Here is an 18,960-nt window from a genome sequence, read left to right as displayed (position 1 = left end):
GCATTTCAATCTCATGCTCTCTAAGCTTGCCAAAAAGTGCAGCTGTTGTGATGATGGATAAATCCTTGGATTCAGATATGGCAGTCACCTTTGGTTGCCAATTTCTATCAAGACACTTAAGCACTTTGATGTTTAGCTCCTCTTTGTCAAATTCTTTGCCTAGACCCATGAGATGGTTGACTATGTGAGTGAACCTCTTTTGCACTTCAGCTATGGACTCTACTTTTTACATCTTGAAAAGCTCATACTCTTGAATCAAGGCATGCTTCCTTGCTCTCTTCACTTCACTTGTTCCTTCATGTGTAACCTCTAGGACATCCCACATCTCCTTTGCATTCTTACATTGGGAGACCCTAAAAAATTCATCCATGCTCAAAGATGAAGTGATGATGTTCTTGGCATTGCAATCATATTCAACTCTTCTCCTTTCTTCATCAGTCCATTCACTCCAAGGCTTGTCCACCTACTTATTTTCAACAACACATTTAGGAGTATATGGTCCATTAACTATTGCATCCCAAATTCCTTTGTCTATAGATTCAATGACAATTTGATCCTTATTTTCCAAAACTGATAGTTTAGGCCACAAAACATAGGTGGTCTACAAATAAAGGCACTTTCAGCAAAAGGGAGTTTACTTTCAGCCATGTCAAAAATATTTTTGATCAACTTGAATACCTTTAAAGAACCTTACTCTAGATACCAATTGTAAGTTTTGAAATGGTGAGTTTATTCAAGAAGGGGGGGTTGAATTGGCTTTATAAAACTTTTTCGAAAGCTTAAACCTCTTTTCAATTGAATCTAATGGACTGGAAAATTTGGATGTAAATGCAGCAGACCAGTACACTTTCAGTCAATTAAAATATACAACAATAGACTAAATTGTTCTTGATGCTATAAAGTAGTCGATTAAAAAGACAATTCAGTCGGCTAAAATACTGGAGAATTATGCAGAATGCAGAATTCGCGAATTCAACTCAAACAAAAATCTTTTACATACAAGACTTGTTCCAATCAGTATTTTTAACAAGTATAAAGCCTCAAATTACACAAGAACGCATTAAATAACACCAAAGATCAAATTGCTTGGTTTTCTTGAGTTTTTAAAGAGTTTCAAAGAGAGTAAGTTGAGGGAAAGAATAATACACAAGTATTTTTATACTGGTTCACTCAATCACAAAGCTACATCTAGTTTACCAGGACAACCTAAGCCTGGTTTTCACTACATTCAAAAGTTTTACAAATCACACACCAAGATTACACTTTTGAACAACAAAACTCACAAGATTTTTTACTCACACAAAAATCTAGACAGAAACCCTACAAGAATCACACTTGCAGACCTGAAATCACATAAGACAAACCAACCAGAGGCACAAGAACATCCAAACCTGATGGTGATTGTCCCTAGCCAACCATACATGTGTTCTTCAAGCTACTCACAAGCCAAAATGCCTCCAAGATCAACCAAGATCTTCAAAACAAAAGTTGCAGCTGTGTATTGCAGAGGGAGAGAGAGAGCTTTCCAGAGATGAATGACAAGGTTTAGTGCACAAAAACTCAGATTCGCATCTCCGCTCGCGAAAACACAGCTTATATAGTCTAGTTTAAGTGAAAACATTTGATTGAATTTTCCCTAGAGTCAACTGATTTCACCTGACTTAAGTGAAATTAGTCGATTGAAAAATAATTCAACTAATTGAATGCATTTATACTAGAAACTATATACAAAAAGCCTTTTAACATTTAACATGTTATATACATATTTAACACACTCAAACTTGATCTTCAAGAGCATCTTCATCAATCTTCATCAAACACTTAAGATCTTTATGCACATGGCTTTATCAATTCTTTGCTTCAAGCTCGCATGTGCAACCACGCATTTTTCGCCTCATTTAATGTTTAATTCTGGGTATCTAATTTAATTTGTGTGCTTAAAGATTGATTTAATTGGGATTTCCTATAATTGGGTTTATTGAGCATGAGATACAAAAACATGTTAAAAATAGCTTTTTAGTTGCATAAATGTTCTTTGGATATTTTAGGGTCTGTTAGTGCAACTGCAGCTAAGTTGAGCTCATGGAGGTGTGGAAATAAATTGCTTAATGCTTCATGACACCTTAAAGATAAATCCAAGAATAAGAAATTATCAAAAACACAAAAATCCAAGCCAAGCATTGCATAAAGACGGCAAGAAAAGCTTGAAAAAGTGAAGAAGTTTGCTAAACCAAGAAGAGAGCAACAAAAAAATTGGACCTTGCAGTTTTCTTTATCTTTATGATAGAAGATAATTTGGGAAAAATATATCTTTAGATATTTTATTTGATATTTTTAAATAATTATCTTATTTAATTATATCATAAAATATTAAAAGACAATAACTACCAATTTGTTTTTTTTAAACATGACAAGATCTTCTTGAATCTTTTTAGATCCATAACAAAAAAATATATCTTGAAGATATTGGATTATTTAGAAGATAACTTGAGGAGATTGCGAAGGGTTGATTTGGAAAATTAATACAAATATTAATTGGTGATAATTTATCATATATCTTGAATTAATTAATTAATTAATTTAATTATATTAGATATTGATATTATCAACAAACTATATTTGTCAAATAGTCTATATCTCTCCAAATATTTTTAAATATTTAGCTTTATCTTTATTTTAAAAGATATTTGAGAGATTTTAGCAACCAAAAAGCCCAGTACAAGTCCTATATAAAGAGAACAAGGGAGAAGCAGAAGGCAAGCTTGATACTTCGGAATTTAGGAACCCTTAGAGGGGCCTAATTTCTTTCTCTCTTTTTTCTTCTATTTTTATTTTATTTTGTATTTCATGGAGTGTTGAACATCTTGGGTTGATTCCATTGTAATTTCATTATGGATTCTGAGGTTATAATAAAATAATTTATTTGTTCTTTTTATTATTGTTGAGGTTTTAATTCATCTATGTCTTTTATCTTTGAATCACGTGAAAAGTAATGGTTTTTACATCATAGCTAATTAGTGAGATGTTTTAATCTATATGCATATCAATCATATGAGTTCAAAGGTTTTTAATTTTAATTGAGAATTTACATTGATTAAATTTAGAAACTTTCATGTGATTGAATGGGTTTTTACCTGAGAATGTACTTTGATTAATTAGCTTTTTGCTTGATTTTAGAGGTAAAGGAATGGACATGATTAAGGATAGTAATATTTAATTGAGAATGTACTTTGGTTAAATTTACTATGATTAATCTACAAAGTTCTTGCTTTTGATTGAGAATTTACTTTGGTTAACAATGAGAACGCCAACAAATTAATTGAGAATTTACATTGATTAATTTGTAAACCTACAACAATAATTAATTGAGCAATAATATTTAGATAACTGATGATGGGTCTATTTTGAAAAAGTAGTGGAATCAGTCTATTTTCTTTAATATTATTTTTATCTTATTTTACCTTTTCCCATTTTTATTTCTTTCTTTCAAATACTATTTTATATGATTAACCGTTTTGTATGGATTTTATAAGAAGTAACTTGTTAAAAATCAATTATGTGTTCGTTAGGAGACAACTTAGGGTTACTTTACCCTTTCTATTTTCTTGACTACTATCTTCGCAATACTGAAGTTGCTATAGTTTAGTAGTATTAATTTGATCGCGTCAACGACAGTGTTATCACCAATACAAGCTACACTTGTAACTAGGCCCCCAGCCAAGCATCGCCTGAAGACCTCCATCCAAAGTTGTATAGAATCTTCCATGCAATCCAACTCTGCTCCTGAAACCTCCTAGCACAAGACATACGTCACTAGGCTAACTTGCGTTCCAGACTGCCTGGCAGAATACTTGGCGTCGCTGGGCGCCAATCCACTATATTTTGGTCCATGCCTAGTTCAAGAACACACCACCTGGCGGAACCACTTTCGTCCTCTCGGGTTTTACTCTAGAGTTCACTTTGTGACCTATCTCCTGATGGATTACACCGTTCCACCAGATGCCACACTAGTAACTGATAATTTACTAGTATTTGACACTATAGAATAGGTTCCAATGAACCTATTTACACAAGACACTCAGTTCAGGAAAAACATGCATCCCTGACAAGTAAATACACTTTCATATCATTAAGTTGAACTCAACTACATAATATCACATGGTCATATATTAAACACAATCATATCCTTGCTTTCATACATCTCGGAGAATCACAATAAATCCACATAAAACCATCAAAACAAAGTGTTATACCCAACACACAATCCTGAACAACCAAATAATATACAAACCAAGAAGAACACAATCATTGCTCCAAAATATCGCACATGCAATAAAATAGTAATAATGATAACAATAAAAACAACAACAACAATAATGATAATAAAAATGATAATAAAACAAAACAATAATAAAAACAATAATAATAATAATAATGAAAATACTAATAAAAAAATGAAACAATAATAATAAAACAATAATATTAATAAGATAAAATAATAATAATATAATAATAATAATAATAAAGATAATATAATCATAAATAAAATAAAACAATGATAATAGCAATCAAAGTTAGGTGCCATACGGGGATGTAACATTGCTGTAGAGTGAGGCTTTGGGATAGCCTTTGCCTTCTTTCTCATTTTTTTTTTTCTTTCTTCAATAATATACTAAAATTCTATCACATGCATGTGTTGTTTGAATGTTGACCACGTAAAGGCAAGGGTTTTAGTTCATTATTGATTGATAGAATCCAATTAATAGTTTGGTTTTCTCTCATGTAGTATACTTTTAGTTTGATGGGACCCACCATCATCTTTTTCTTCTTTGTAAGATTTTGGGTTGCAGTACTTTTTTAAGTGGTTGTTCTTGTTCCTTTTAATGTTGGTTATCTCGGTCGGATATTACTAATTTAAGTAATAAAATTAAGAAATATGAAGAGAATCTCATTTATTATACTTCGCTTCCCAAAAACGCGAGAAATTTTTAAAACAATTATTAATCGGAAGTTATCCAAAAAACCATAATTTATGAAACTCCAATACAATATCCAAATTCATAAATCAGTAAAACGCTGTTTACAAAGTTCATAAAAACAATAATGATAAAACTCCAGTAAAAGCTTTTCCCAGCTAACCCTCTCTCCAATGCTATGCCTCACCAGCACCACCTGCAACATCATCTACTCCCGTGTAACGCATTACACGATCATCGCCAAACACAAGTAGATAGGGTGAGCTCATAAACAGTTAACATATAAGTTAATGAGAAAATCAAGATACTCCATCTATTTTATTCTAGTTAATTCTTGGCCAAGACCTTAATCCCCAAGGCTTTTCAAACTTCACAACACACAAATAGTTAGTCTTGGATTTAGGGTTTATGATGCTCACACGAACCTGCCCGCTCGTGGTCCTGCCTCTACGAACCTCCCCGCTCGTAGTCCTGCTCTACGGACCTACCCGCCCGTAGTCCAACAAACGTGATCCCCCAGCTACGTACATCCTCGCACGCAGCATCTCTCAAATGTGAGCACGGAACATACGAACCTACCTCGCTCGTATTCCCACACGAGAGTAATAGGATATGAACCTCCCCGCTCATATCATCATATGTTCACCACCATCCATGAACCTACCCGCTCATGGCACAACATCCCCTGATCCAAGTCTCACATAACATCGTGATAACGAAAACAAGAAAAGTACACTACGCTACACAAGGTACATACTCAAGCTGGTCTTAGGGATTCCAATGCTTCCACGAACCTGCCCGCTCGTGGTCCAACTCTACAAACCTACCCGCCCGTAGTCCAACTCTACCAGCTACGTACCTCCCTGCACAAAGCATCTCTCAAGTGTGAGCACGGAACATACGAACCTACCTCGCTCGTATCCCCACATGAGAGTAATAGGATATGAACTTCCCCGCTCATATCATCACGTGTTCATCACCAGTCATGAACCTACCCGCTCATGACAACATCAAGTATATCTCAGACCAAGACCAACACAACAAACCATGCAAAACATATGACAATGCACCCTGCCACTACACCATCGCCTAGCGCAGCCTAAGCGTCGCTAGGCGAAATGGCAGTACAGACCGCTTGGCGGTTCCACATCACCGCTGGGCGCCACAACTTATAAGACATTCCTGTTTCATACTATCGCCTGGCGGTTCAGTCTACACCGCTAGGCGCTACACCACTAATGTGACATTACTAGTTTTAGGTACTCTAATTCATTTCCTAGAATTCAACCATTTAATTCTCAAACATCCAGAAATCACCATACACATTCATATATTCCAAATTACAACATCACAATGCATGCATCTTTCAAGTATAAGCACACATTCCTCTCTTTTATAATTCATATATACTTACCTCTTGAGTCAATTCCAACACATACTTTATTTCCCCTTCTCATTTTTCCAACCCTTTGCATGCTTACAATTCACAAACTCTACATAGGACACAATCAAAGCTATATACTTATTCTGCATGCTCTCGCAATTCTATTACATTTAAAGTATGATTATCATGTTCCCATAATTTCCCAAAACCCGTCATGATCATGCAACACTCGGTCATAATGGTATCATCAATGGTGGCCTTATTCACACACTTATAACATCATACATTCAAGCTAACATATATAGGTTCATATATTCAACATGCTTCAGAAAGCACTACCAAAAACATACTCATCAATCACACATTTATATATTTATATATATACATTCACCAATCAAGGCCATACCAGCACTTGAGAACACTTAATCATCCATTAGTAATCATATTATTTGGGAATTCAAACAACCAATTATGCGTGACGTATATCTCAAGCTATTGTCCTCCAAAACAAATATCCATCGTTCACAGTGAAGAACTACATGTTATGGACTACCTGTCAAAATTTCACATAAATCGGACGGTTAACGAAGCGGGAAATGCAGTTTTACGAAAACTGCGCAGACTAGAAAAATCGGTGGCGCCTGGCGGCATGAAACTAGCGCCGGGCGGTTCCTGTTCCACGAAAAGTACGAAAAACAGCATTTTTTGTGAATCAGAGCACCACGCCTCACTAGTCTGGCGCCTCGCGGTAACCAACGTGCCGCCAGGCGGTTCCTGCTGTTCCAGGAACCCCAACATTCTTCTTTGCACCAACAAACCTCAACCCTTTCACAACAACTCTAAGTTCAACCAATTTATGACTCATTAGTATACGATTCCATCTTTTAGGATTACAATTCATTCTCTAATACTTCCCATACCCGAATTCATTCACATTTTCCATTTAGATTAGTGTTGTTTTCGAAATCCCCAATTCATCAACCCTAAGATAACCTTCGTGCAATCTTCCTCTCAAATAAACCCCAATTCCACAAATTTCCAATGAAATACGATGTTTGATCATTTATAAAGATTAGAACACAATTTCTCCCTGATTAGAAACCTCCCAAAACCTATGAAACATCAAAATCGAGCAAAAAGTGGCTCGCATCGCCTAGCGAGTATTCGTCACCATTAGGCTCTTCATAAAACCCAGAAAACTGGGTACTCTAACATGCATCGCCTGGCGATTAAGCTCGTGCCGCCAGGCGGTTCCAACTCTAGAACCCCCAATTACCCAAAAACAAGATGAGTCGCCTGGCGCTGATTCATCACCCGCCAGGCAATTTTTGGAAAATTGCAGAAAGTACGAAAAATACATGAAATAGCAGAGTACATGCATTCAAATTCTCATACATTTCATACAAATAAGGGTTAAGTATGTTTTTAGTCCCTGAACTTTGGCCAAAAATTGGAATTCGTCCCTGGTCGAAACTTTGATAAATTTTGGTCCCTAAACTTTAAAAATGAATGAATATAGTCCTTTTAACCCAATTACGTTGACTTTTTTTAACATGTCGAATGTGTTTCATGTTAATATTGGAGTTGTTTATGCCATTTGACACATTCTCAGCTTAATATTTACTGAAAAATGTGTTCGAAACCTAAGAAAAAAGTTAACAAAATTGGGTTAAAAGGACTATATTCATTCATTTTTAAAGTTTAGGGACCAAAATTTATCAAAGTTTTGGCCAAGGACGAATTCCAATTTTGGGTTAAAGTTCAGGGACTAAATTTGGCAAAAAGAAAGTTTAATTCATTCTTAGCAAGGTTTGAACACACAACCCCTCAATTACAAAGTCAATGCACAACCAATTCAACCAACAAATGTTTCATGGTAATTCCTATAATATTAGGATTACATTATCACTACTCACATTCAATCATAACATTAAAATAATGCACATTTTAAAATATCATATAATTGGCATACTTAGAACTCGAACCTAAGTCCTTTCACACAACCAAGTACTCTCAATCACTTGAACTAGTACTATTTCACGTCATATCAATTTACATTAAATGCCATAAAGGCTTCTACTACCCGTATTTATTAAATAATTATTTATTTAATTATTCAAATTTCTCGAGTCTTACAAAGAACCCGTGAAATCTGCACCTTAAACATACACCTATATCCATACTAAACAATACACCTATATCCACCTTAAAATTACAAGCAAACTTCAAGGAAAACAAGTGAGATTTCATGCAAAATGTAGCTGCCCCATCAGTGTAAGTTAATATTCTTTTGTGAAAAGAAGAAAGAGTAGGTCAAGCCATTAAGTTGGTGGTTCAAAACGAGAGAACGAAAAAGAAATATGGCTGCACCAAAAACTTTGGTAACGTAAAAACAAGTGTCCCATCAAAGATTTAAAGTTTATTACTCTAAAAGTGTTACGTACTGCACCACCAAATTAAAACATATCTTTATATATCAAAAACCCAAATCCTATAGTAACAAAACAAATGCATGCAATTGGATAACCACAACCTATGCAACCTGGTAAAAGAAAACTAGGCACAGTAGCGTCAAGGGGAAAGAAAGAGAATATTGGACTAAAAACCACTAAGCTTTAATTGTAGTTGCATCGTGGGCCCTTGGTCAAATAACCTTACATCACCAAGAAATTAAAAGTGTAAAAATGATATTGCAAGAATACAAAGCGGCCCCACAAGAAAAGTAAAAAAGTGTTACTTTTCTTCCAACCTAACCATGGTCTGCACCTTGAACACTAAATTATAAATGTCCTGAAAGTGTCCCACATATCAAAGAGAAAATAAGTAAAAGAACCAATTAGGTTCACGTGTGGATCTGCATGCATTATGAAAGAAAGAAACACCTGCTACAAAGAAAAGAGATAGGAAAACAACCCCATGTTCCATGCATTCACATAAAACTCCATCACAATTAAGAATAACTGAATATCTTACACCACCCAACTTGTTTTGAATTACTAAACCAAACCATATTCCTAACACTGCATATTCCTAATGTTGCAACCCAACAAAACGAAAACACCCACATCATATACTAACTTCATGTTACAATTACAAAACTTCAAACAAATGCATAGCTGCAAATGTAAAGAGAAAAGCTAGGTTGGCTTCCCCTACTTGAATTTGATTCTTCACTATGTGTTTTCTCTCGCAGCCTCCTCTTTCACTCTCCACCCTTTCTCTTTAATCTTTCTCCTTCTCCACTCTCACGGTTTTATTCAAAACCCTAGCATTAAAAATAACTATTATTTTCACTTTGGATCACAAATCCTTAGGTGAATAAAAACTGAAAATAACAAAATATTACGTTACTGTTTTCTCGATTTTTATTTGAAATGGTAGCAAAGATTTTCAAAGGATAAAAAAACGAATCTCCCTGCAGATATTAAAAAGTGAATGGAATGCCTTTTAATAGCCATGCACGTACATTAATTACCATGGGAGAGAGAGAAAACCTAAGAAATTTTCGTGGTCCCCACAATTAAAGAAGAAAGAGAAAAAATAATTTAACTATTCTAAAGCTACCAAAAATCGAACCCTTGCACTTTTGTACAACAACAAACACACCTACCACCAAGCCAATTGCTTTCTCAAAACATGTTGCACATTATATGTTGATAAACACATGTACTGAATATTAAATATAATATTTAAATAAATAAAACAATAACGTACATCACTTAAATAATTATTATAAATACAATAATAACTCAATAAATAATTATTTCATATTTCATAATTTAATAACCTAATTAAATTAAATAAATCAACAATCTTAATTGAGTCTTTAATTTTTTCATGTGTTTCCCTTTAGTCTAATTTTTCCCGGGTCTTACAAGCACCACCACGAACTTCGTGGAATTACGTCCTAAGCATGAGGCACCACCATGAGCTCCCCCTAACAAGGGTCATGAAATTACGTCCTGACTAATGAGGCACCACCATGAAACCATCGTGGAATTACGTCTTGACCAATGAGCCACCACCATGAAATCTCACCTAGAGAGTCATGGAATTACGTCCTAACCCACACCAAAATCATATTTCGTACCACATCCCGCAAGTTATCTCATGTCATTTCATCCAAATGGCATGCAAGTTCTCAACCAACCAACCACAAATCCATGTGTTACTCATGCCAACATACCAATTGCAGTTCATGGAGCAAATCAATACATGCATATTCACATACTTTACGCTCTAAAATGAATAGTCCAATCAATCAAGCAATTAACAACCAAAGCATGTCAGAGAACAGCATGTTCCTACGCCAGTTCACGCTTAAGCTAGGAGCCCTCGCTCAGGCGAGAGGAGTTACCTCGCTCAAGCTACAAGCTCTCGATTAGGCGAGCTGCAATAGAGGGCCCTGAAGATTTCGCAAGCTCTCACTTAGGCGAGACCTTCTTGCCTGAGCGAGATTGCTCGTTGCTCAAAGCTGAGGTCTTTCGCCTGAGCGACAACTCAAACAGAGCGCCACCAAGTTCCACGTGTTCTCGCTTAGGTGAGACCTTTTTTCCTGAGCGAGATGGTTCATCGCTCAAAATGAAGGCTCTCCGCTTGAGTGAGAGCTCGAGCAGAAGTAGGGTGAGTTCCTGCTATTCTCGCCTCTGCGAGACAGGCTCGCTTGGGCGAGAATACAGGTCTCGCCACTATTCACGCGTGCAGTAACCCATTAAGCAATATCAAACAACATTTTAATGATTTCCAAGCACTCACAATAGTACACAGACCATACAAACACCAAGCAGAAATAAAGACAAACAAAAATAAGCTAAAATGAAAAACCCTAGCTTCCCTTACCTAGAAAAAGCTAGCCCAAAAGAATCTGACACCTAAGCCCACGAACACAACAGCTCTAGAAGCATATTTATGAACTGGGAATAATGGCACAGGATGAAAACGAGATTACTATCATGAACCTCTAACAGGAACCACGAAAACAAGCTGAAGAAGGAAGAGTATGGGCAGAAGAACAACTTTCGTGGACCAAAAAATGGTTGAGCTAACTTGAGTACGAGTGAACTCTAAACCCTAGCATAACATAATTTGAGAGAAAATGAGAGAAGTAAGGTGCTTTATGAAAAGTGTAAAGAATGAGATGATTAGGGCAGTTTAGGGTCTTGGACACCCTATGGACCGGCCTTAGGCCCAACTGATTAAGGTGGGTCTTTAAAAAAAAATAAGGGCAGGAAATAAAGTGGGCCTTACATAAATAAAATGAAACAATAATAATAAAACAGTAATACTAATAAGATAAAACAATTATAATAATGATAAAATGTAGCAATAATAGTAAAACAATAATAATCCATCAATAAAACAAATTATAATAACAACAACAATAATAATAATAATAATAATAATAATAATAATAATAATAAAATAGTCATAATAATAAAAATAAAAATAATTATAAAATGAAATAAAATGAAAATAATAATATTAATAAGAGTATTAATAATAATAATAATAAAATAATAATTATTATTATTGTATAAATAATAATAATATCAATAATAATAATAAAATGAAATAATAAAAATAACGAAAATAATAATAAAATGAAATGAAACAATAATAATAAAACATTAATACTAATAAGATAAAACAATAATAATAAAAATAATCAATAATAATAAAACAACAATAATGATAATAAAATCATCATTGAAATAAAACAATGATATTAATAAAACTAATAATAAAATAATAGTAAAATAAAATAACAATAACGATAAAATAATATTAATAATAATAATAATAAATAATAATAATCATAAGCGTGACGTTTATAGAAAAAACTTTAAACATCACGCCAAGCCAAAAAGAAGAATCATAATAATTATACAGTGATGGGGTCATAAAGAGAACATTACAACGAAAATCACAAGCACACACATAGTCTCTATAAAACCACATTCAAAAAACATCAAGAGGCTAAACGATAAAATAATTATTGCATATAATATCATTAAAACAAGAAATGACAACTCTCCTAACCTGGATTCCTTGCTCCAAAAGTGTTTCTAAACTTTCTCTTTGCTCAAAATCGTCCTTCCTTTGAACCTCCAACCTTGAGACCTTCTCCCACCCCTCTTTAGGGTTTTGAACTCCTTGGATTGCAGCCACACGAAAATTCACTCAAATCTCCTCATTTTTCAGCTCTAAAACTAATTTTGTTAAATTAAAACGAAATTAATTAAAATACCCTACTTAATTTTGTCCTTAAAGTCTAATTATGTATTTTAGTTTTTTCTTTCACACTCACTAGCATTTTGAACAAAAAAATATAAATCATGTTTCTAAAACATTTTAAAAACAAAGATTAACATAAAACTAACATTGACAAGGGTTTGGCTAAGTAGTCTCCGTGGACTGACTTGATTGTTAATGTGTGATCAAACTATGAATGACTACGAGAAGAAAATCCAACTATCGAGACTAGGGATGTAATGAGTGCGTATTTTTGCCCTCATTTAATATTTAATTCTGGGTATTTAATTGAATTTATGTGCTTAAAGAGTGGTTTAATTGATAATTTTGATAATTAAGCTGTTTGAGCTTGTGTGATAAAAATGTCTTAAAAAGTGATTTTTAGTTGCATAAATTATTTCTTGGATATTTTAACGTTTGTTGATGCAGCTGAAGTTAAGATTAAGCTTATTTAAAGGTGGGAAATTAAATTGATTAAAATTACAAAAAACTTTTTAATAAGGCTGAAATTAGCAAGTTCTGGAAAAATCACTTCTGCACCCCAATTTTTACTTATACACTCCCCTCTTTCTAAAGTGAACCACCAAGAATCTGTTCTGCACCCCAGTTTCTACTAAGTTGCACTCCTCCTATCACTTAAACCCATCTCAACCAGATTATGCCATGTGACAATCCTCACCTTCTAAATATGTCCAACCACATGGTGACACGTGTCATAATCCTCCACTCACCAAATTGACCAATGAGAGCTTGCCACGTCACCATCTTCCAAAACAGAAACCCTAATTTCTCCTCAAACCCTAGCCGCTACCATGCTGGCAGCCACCACAGATCTGCCACCGCCAATCTCGTCGTGAAACCTCCGGCCATCACAGTTCTGTCTCTATCATCTCTGCAGCGGAAGCACGCAAACGAAACAGTTGCAGCAACCACCATCTTCTCTCCACGCACCTGCAACACACAAGCATGGCGGCACCACCTTCGAACAGATCCACGCCCAAGTTGCGCCATTGACGGACCTCGCACTGCACTACACCAAAGTGTGAGAGTGAAACCCTAATTTTGGAGAGAGAAGGAGCTGCCATGTGTCAGTCTGCTATTGCACAGTCAAACTGGTCAAAGCTGGTCAAACAGTCAACTCTGGTGAAATATTCAAATCTGGTCAAAGACTGGTCAAACAAGAGGGTTTTAACTACAAATATTGATATTTTTGGATGTCTCTACAAATTTGGACTACATGATTAAAAATGGCTTATTAAGAAAATTAATACAAATATTATTCGGCGATAATTTATCAGATATCTTTAAATAATTAATTTATTTAATTATATCATAAATTATTAAGCAACTATATTTGTCAAATAGTCTATATCTCTCCAAATACCTTTGAATATTTAATTTTTTTTTTATTTTAAAAGATATTTGAGAGATTTTAGCAACAGAAAAGCCTAGTCCAAGTTCTATATAAAGAGACCAAGGGAGAAGCAGAAGGAGACAAGCTTGGCACGTCGGAATTGAGGAACCCTTAGGGGGGCCTAATTTCTTTCTCTCTCTTTTCTTCTCTCTATTCTTCTCTCTTTATTTTGCATTCATGGAGTTATAAACTTCTTGGGTTGATTCCATTGTAATTTCTTAATTGGATTATGAGGTTAGATCAATTAATTTCTTTGTTGTTTTTATTATTGTTGAGGTTTTAATTCATCTATGTCTTTTATCTTTGAATCACATAAAAAGTAATGATTTTAAATCTATATACATGTTGATGATTTGAGTCCAAGGGTTTTTAAATCTAATTGAGACTTTACTTTGATTTTATTTAGAAACTTGCATGTGATTAAATGAGTTTTTACCAATAATTGAGACTTTACTTTGATTAAAAGTATTTACTCTAACGAAAATTAATTGAGATTTTACTTTCATTAATTAAGCTTTTTATTTGGTGAGGAGATAGAAGAATAGACATGATTAGGTATAGTAAATTTGATTGAGACTGTACTTTGGTTGAATTTACTGTGGATAATCTAAAAGTTCTCACTTTTAATTGAGACTGTACTTTGGTTAAAAGTGAGAATGCCAACAAATTAATTGAGACTTTACATTGATTAATTTGTAAATCTATAACAATAATTAATTGAGCAATAATCTTTAGATAACCGATGATGAATCTATTTTGAAAAAACAATGGAATCAATCTATTTTCTTTACTATTGTTTTTATTTCTTTTTATCTTTTAAATTTTATTTCTATCTTTGTTTATTTGAATCCCCTATATTTTTTATTTTATTTGACTTACTCATTGTTAAAAATCAATTCCGTGTTCGTTGGGAGACGACTTTGGGTTACTTTACCCTATCTATTTTGTTGACTACTATCTTAGCAATACTGACGTTATTATAATTTAGTAGTATTAATTTGATCGCGTCAACGACAACATTATCAAATTTGGCGCCGTTGTCGGGGAACACAGTTAGAATTTTTATCAATTTAGTTCTTATTTTTTACTTTTATTTTTTTTATTTTTTATTTTTTTATTTTTTAATTTTTGTTTATCACTAACATTTTTTTCTCAATTTCTTTTCTAACATTTATTTTATTTTCTTTAGTTATTTGTTTTTATTTTAAGCATAATATTTGTTTGAGGAATTTTGTGAAACTAGTTGGGAAAAACTTTGGCTAAGGAAAACAAGGCACACTAATTATCCTTAACAATGCACTTTGATGTAATTTCTATGGATAAGACATTCCTTGTATATAACAAAGATATTAGTCATTTAAATTACTAAATTTTAAAGATAAACAATATTTTTCTAGTGGAATGTATATTAATTTGAAAAAAACATTTAAATCTTTTGAATTTAATTATATATTCGTATGATATAAAAAAGAAACGACATATATAAATAATCCATTACTAGTGTTGGACATATTCAACCTCGATTGCAACACCAATAATTAGTGATCTTAGTAATTTCTTTACAAGGGGATGTAGCTCAAATGGTAGAGTGCTTGCTTTGTCTCAATTTTATTTTGATTTGGGCTTGACCAACATGTCGCCAAATGTACTTTTTATTTTTTGTTTTGACAAACATCTCGTTGAATGTAGTTTTCCTAATTTTGTTTTTTCTTTCACACTAAATGGAATTTTGAATAATAAATAATATTCATGATTCTAGGACATTTTAAAAAAGAAGATTAACATAGAACTAATATTGAGAAAAGTTGGCCAAGCAGTCTCTAAGGGTGGACTGACTTGAACTCTAATGTGTGATCGAATTCTGAATCACCACGAGAGGAAACTCCACCTGCCAAGACCTTCCTGCGATCACCTTAGTGAGAGGTTTGGTGTGGGTACTAAAAGTTATTATGAGATAATTATAATCCTTTTTGTGACATGTATTTCATGTATTCTTAGGCCTGTGAATAATAATACATATTATTCATCATTTTGTTATTTTAAATGGATTATGTTTTTATTATACAATATCTTATATCTATTGAATATTTTTTGTTCCTTTTTTCGTGGAAGTTAATTAACTACATGGATCTTATACTCGAATCCTTCGCTTGTTGGGCCATTTATTTCAATGTATACAAATATTATTAATATGGGTTGTTTGGTACACACCCATATTAAAGCACTCAGAGTGTGTTCTATCTAAGCAATGGTGAGACTCTCGTAAGGTACATATTACTATGATCTTTCTTCTTTTCTACTCAATTGGTTAAGCTACACTTATGTAGCATGCTTTACTTGTTGACAACAACTTTATCTGTGTGAATAATTCTGACTCACTTTTCTTATCTTATTCATGCAATCAGCAATACTATGTATAGTCTCACATTACATATTTCATTTTTGAGACTTCTAAATTACTAATTAATAAACAACAAAAACAAGGCACGCTAATTATCCTTAGCAATGCATTTTAATGTAATTTCTATGGATAAGACATTCCTTGTATATAACAAAGATATTATTCTTTTAAATTACTAAATTTTAAAGATAAACGATATTTTTCTAGTGGATTGTATATTAATTTGAAAAAAACAATTAAAATCTTTTGAATTTAATTATATATACGTATGATATAAAAAAGAATTGCCATATACAAATAATCCTTTAGGAGTGTTGAACATATTCAACCTCAATTTCTTATTAACAATAGTTTCAAATAAATCAAAATTGCAACACCAATAATTAGAGATCTTAGTGATGCTTTCAAAAGGGGATGTAGCTCAAATGGTAGAGCGCTCGCTTTGCATGCGAGAGGCACAGGGTTTGATCCCCTGCATCTCCATTTTTTTTTTATTTTAGCTTGACCAACATGTCGCCAAATTTACTTTTTTTTTGGTTTGACAAACATCTCGCTGAATGTAGTTTTCCTAATTTTGTTTTTTCTTTCACACTAAATGGCATTTTGAATAATAAATAATATTCATATTTCTACAACATTTTAAAAAGGAAGATTAACATAGAACTAACATTGAGAAGAGTTTGGCCAAGCAGTTTTCGAGGGTGGACTGACTTGAACTCTAATGTGTGATCGAATTCTGAATCACCACGAGAGAAAAATCCACTTGCTAAGACTCTCCTACGGTCACATTAGTGAGAGGTTTTGTGTGGGTACTAAAACTTATAATGAGATAATTATAATCCTTTTCTTGACATGTATTTCTAGTATTTTTAGGCTTGTGAATAATAATGCATATTATTGATCATTTTGTTATTTTAAATGGATTATGTATTTATTTTATAATATCTTATATCTATTGAATATTTTCTTTTCCTTTTTTTATGGCAATTAATTAACTACATGAATCTTATACTCGAATCCTTCGCTTGTTGGGACATTTATTTCAATGTATATAAATATTATAAATATGGGTTGTTTGGTACACACCCATATTAAGGCACTAAGAGTGTTTTCTATTTAAGCAATGGTGAGACTCTTGTAAGGTACGCATTACTATGATCTTCCTTCTTTTCTACTCAATTGGTTAAGCTACAATTATATAGCATGCTTTACTTGTTGACAACAACTTTATCTGTGTGAATAATTCTGACTCAGTTATCTTATCTTATTCATGCAATCAACAATACTATGTATAGTCTCGAATTACATATTTCAGTTTTGAGACTTCAAAATTGTAACATCCCCAAGGAATATTACTTTGAAAATAACATAAACAATTAAATAAAATGAAATAAAATGCGATAATATTGGTAATTCCTCATTTATAAACACATGTTCCCAAAACGCGGGAAAATTAAAATCGCAAAGTTCCATCCAATGCAAATGTTCGCAATTCAAAGTTATTACAACTATAAAAGCTCAAAATGGCTAATGTTCAAAACAAAAAAAAATATCAAAAAACACTCAAGTCTTTGAAAGCCCATATGATCCCGCACTCCAGTCTCAAGTGTCTCCTGGCTCACCTGTCAAATCATCTGCTCTTGGATAATAAATTATCCGATCATTGCCACACACATACAGATAGGGTGAGCTATGCATATATAAATAAAAATTAAATATGATACCCATCCCAAGAAGTAAATTTACTAATATGTGTTAACTACAAATTATCCACCCCTGATCTCATATTCCTTCATGAGTCATATGCATGAAACTAGGTCTTGGGACTTTTACCATGCTTCCACGAAACTATCCCTTTCGTGGTCCAACCCTACGAGCCAGTCTTGCTCATAGTCCAACCCCACAGACTCCTCGTCTGTAGTAAAACATCCAAGCCTACCCGGCTTGGACCCTGGCATGCATTCAATCACCATGCTATGGACTCCTCACCCGATAGCAGCCTACGGGAATAAAACTATTCTTTGCCCATCGTGCGTCCAACGCATGTAATCACCATACTAAGGACTCCTCGCCCATTAGTAGCCGACGGGAACTAACCAGTTCCATGCCCATCATGCGTCCCACCAACCAGCACATCCTAGACCTCTATTGGACTTAGTCCATCAAGCACAAGCACAAAATAATTGAACTTAGTCCTTCAAGTCCACTAATCAAAGCAATAACCAATTACACAGCCACAAAAACCACCTGGCACCGCCTAGACACCGTTAGGCGGAAACTGGCCGAAAACTGCCCGGCGGCCAACACCCTACTGCCAGGCACCTGAAACCAAACAGGAGCCACCTAGCTCCGTTATCGCCTGGCGGACACAACCCCGCCACCAGGCGCCTCCTGCGAACAGTGGCTACTGCCACTAATTTAGGGCTCTATCGCCTGGCGGTTTGTCCCGCACCGCCAGGCGCTATACCAGTAGTACTGTGCTACTTGTTTTTGACATTTTTAACAGGTCTTAAGAGACCTCAAACATGTAATT

At 33.9% G+C, this 18,960-nt stretch overlaps 1 non-coding gene across 1 annotated transcript; it reads left to right on the top strand.

Moving 5' to 3' along the window:
• Positions 1-16,837: 16,837 nt before the first annotated feature.
• On the top strand, positions 16,838-16,910 carry TRNAA-UGC (transfer RNA alanine (anticodon UGC)). The gene has a single exon. It is a non-coding gene; the product is annotated as a tRNA-Ala (tRNA).
• The last annotated feature ends 2,050 nt before the right edge of the window (positions 16,911-18,960 follow it).

The sequence above is a fragment of the Vigna unguiculata genome, chromosome 3, assembly GCF_037176805.1.
Source record: "Vigna unguiculata cultivar grain cowpea cultivar isolate G323 ecotype 2 chromosome 3, ASM3717680v1, whole genome shotgun sequence".
Classification (NCBI taxonomy): domain Eukaryota; kingdom Viridiplantae; phylum Streptophyta; class Magnoliopsida; order Fabales; family Fabaceae; genus Vigna; species Vigna unguiculata.
The sequence above is the reverse complement of the archived record's forward strand: the minus strand, read 5'-3'. Positions and strand labels throughout refer to the sequence as shown.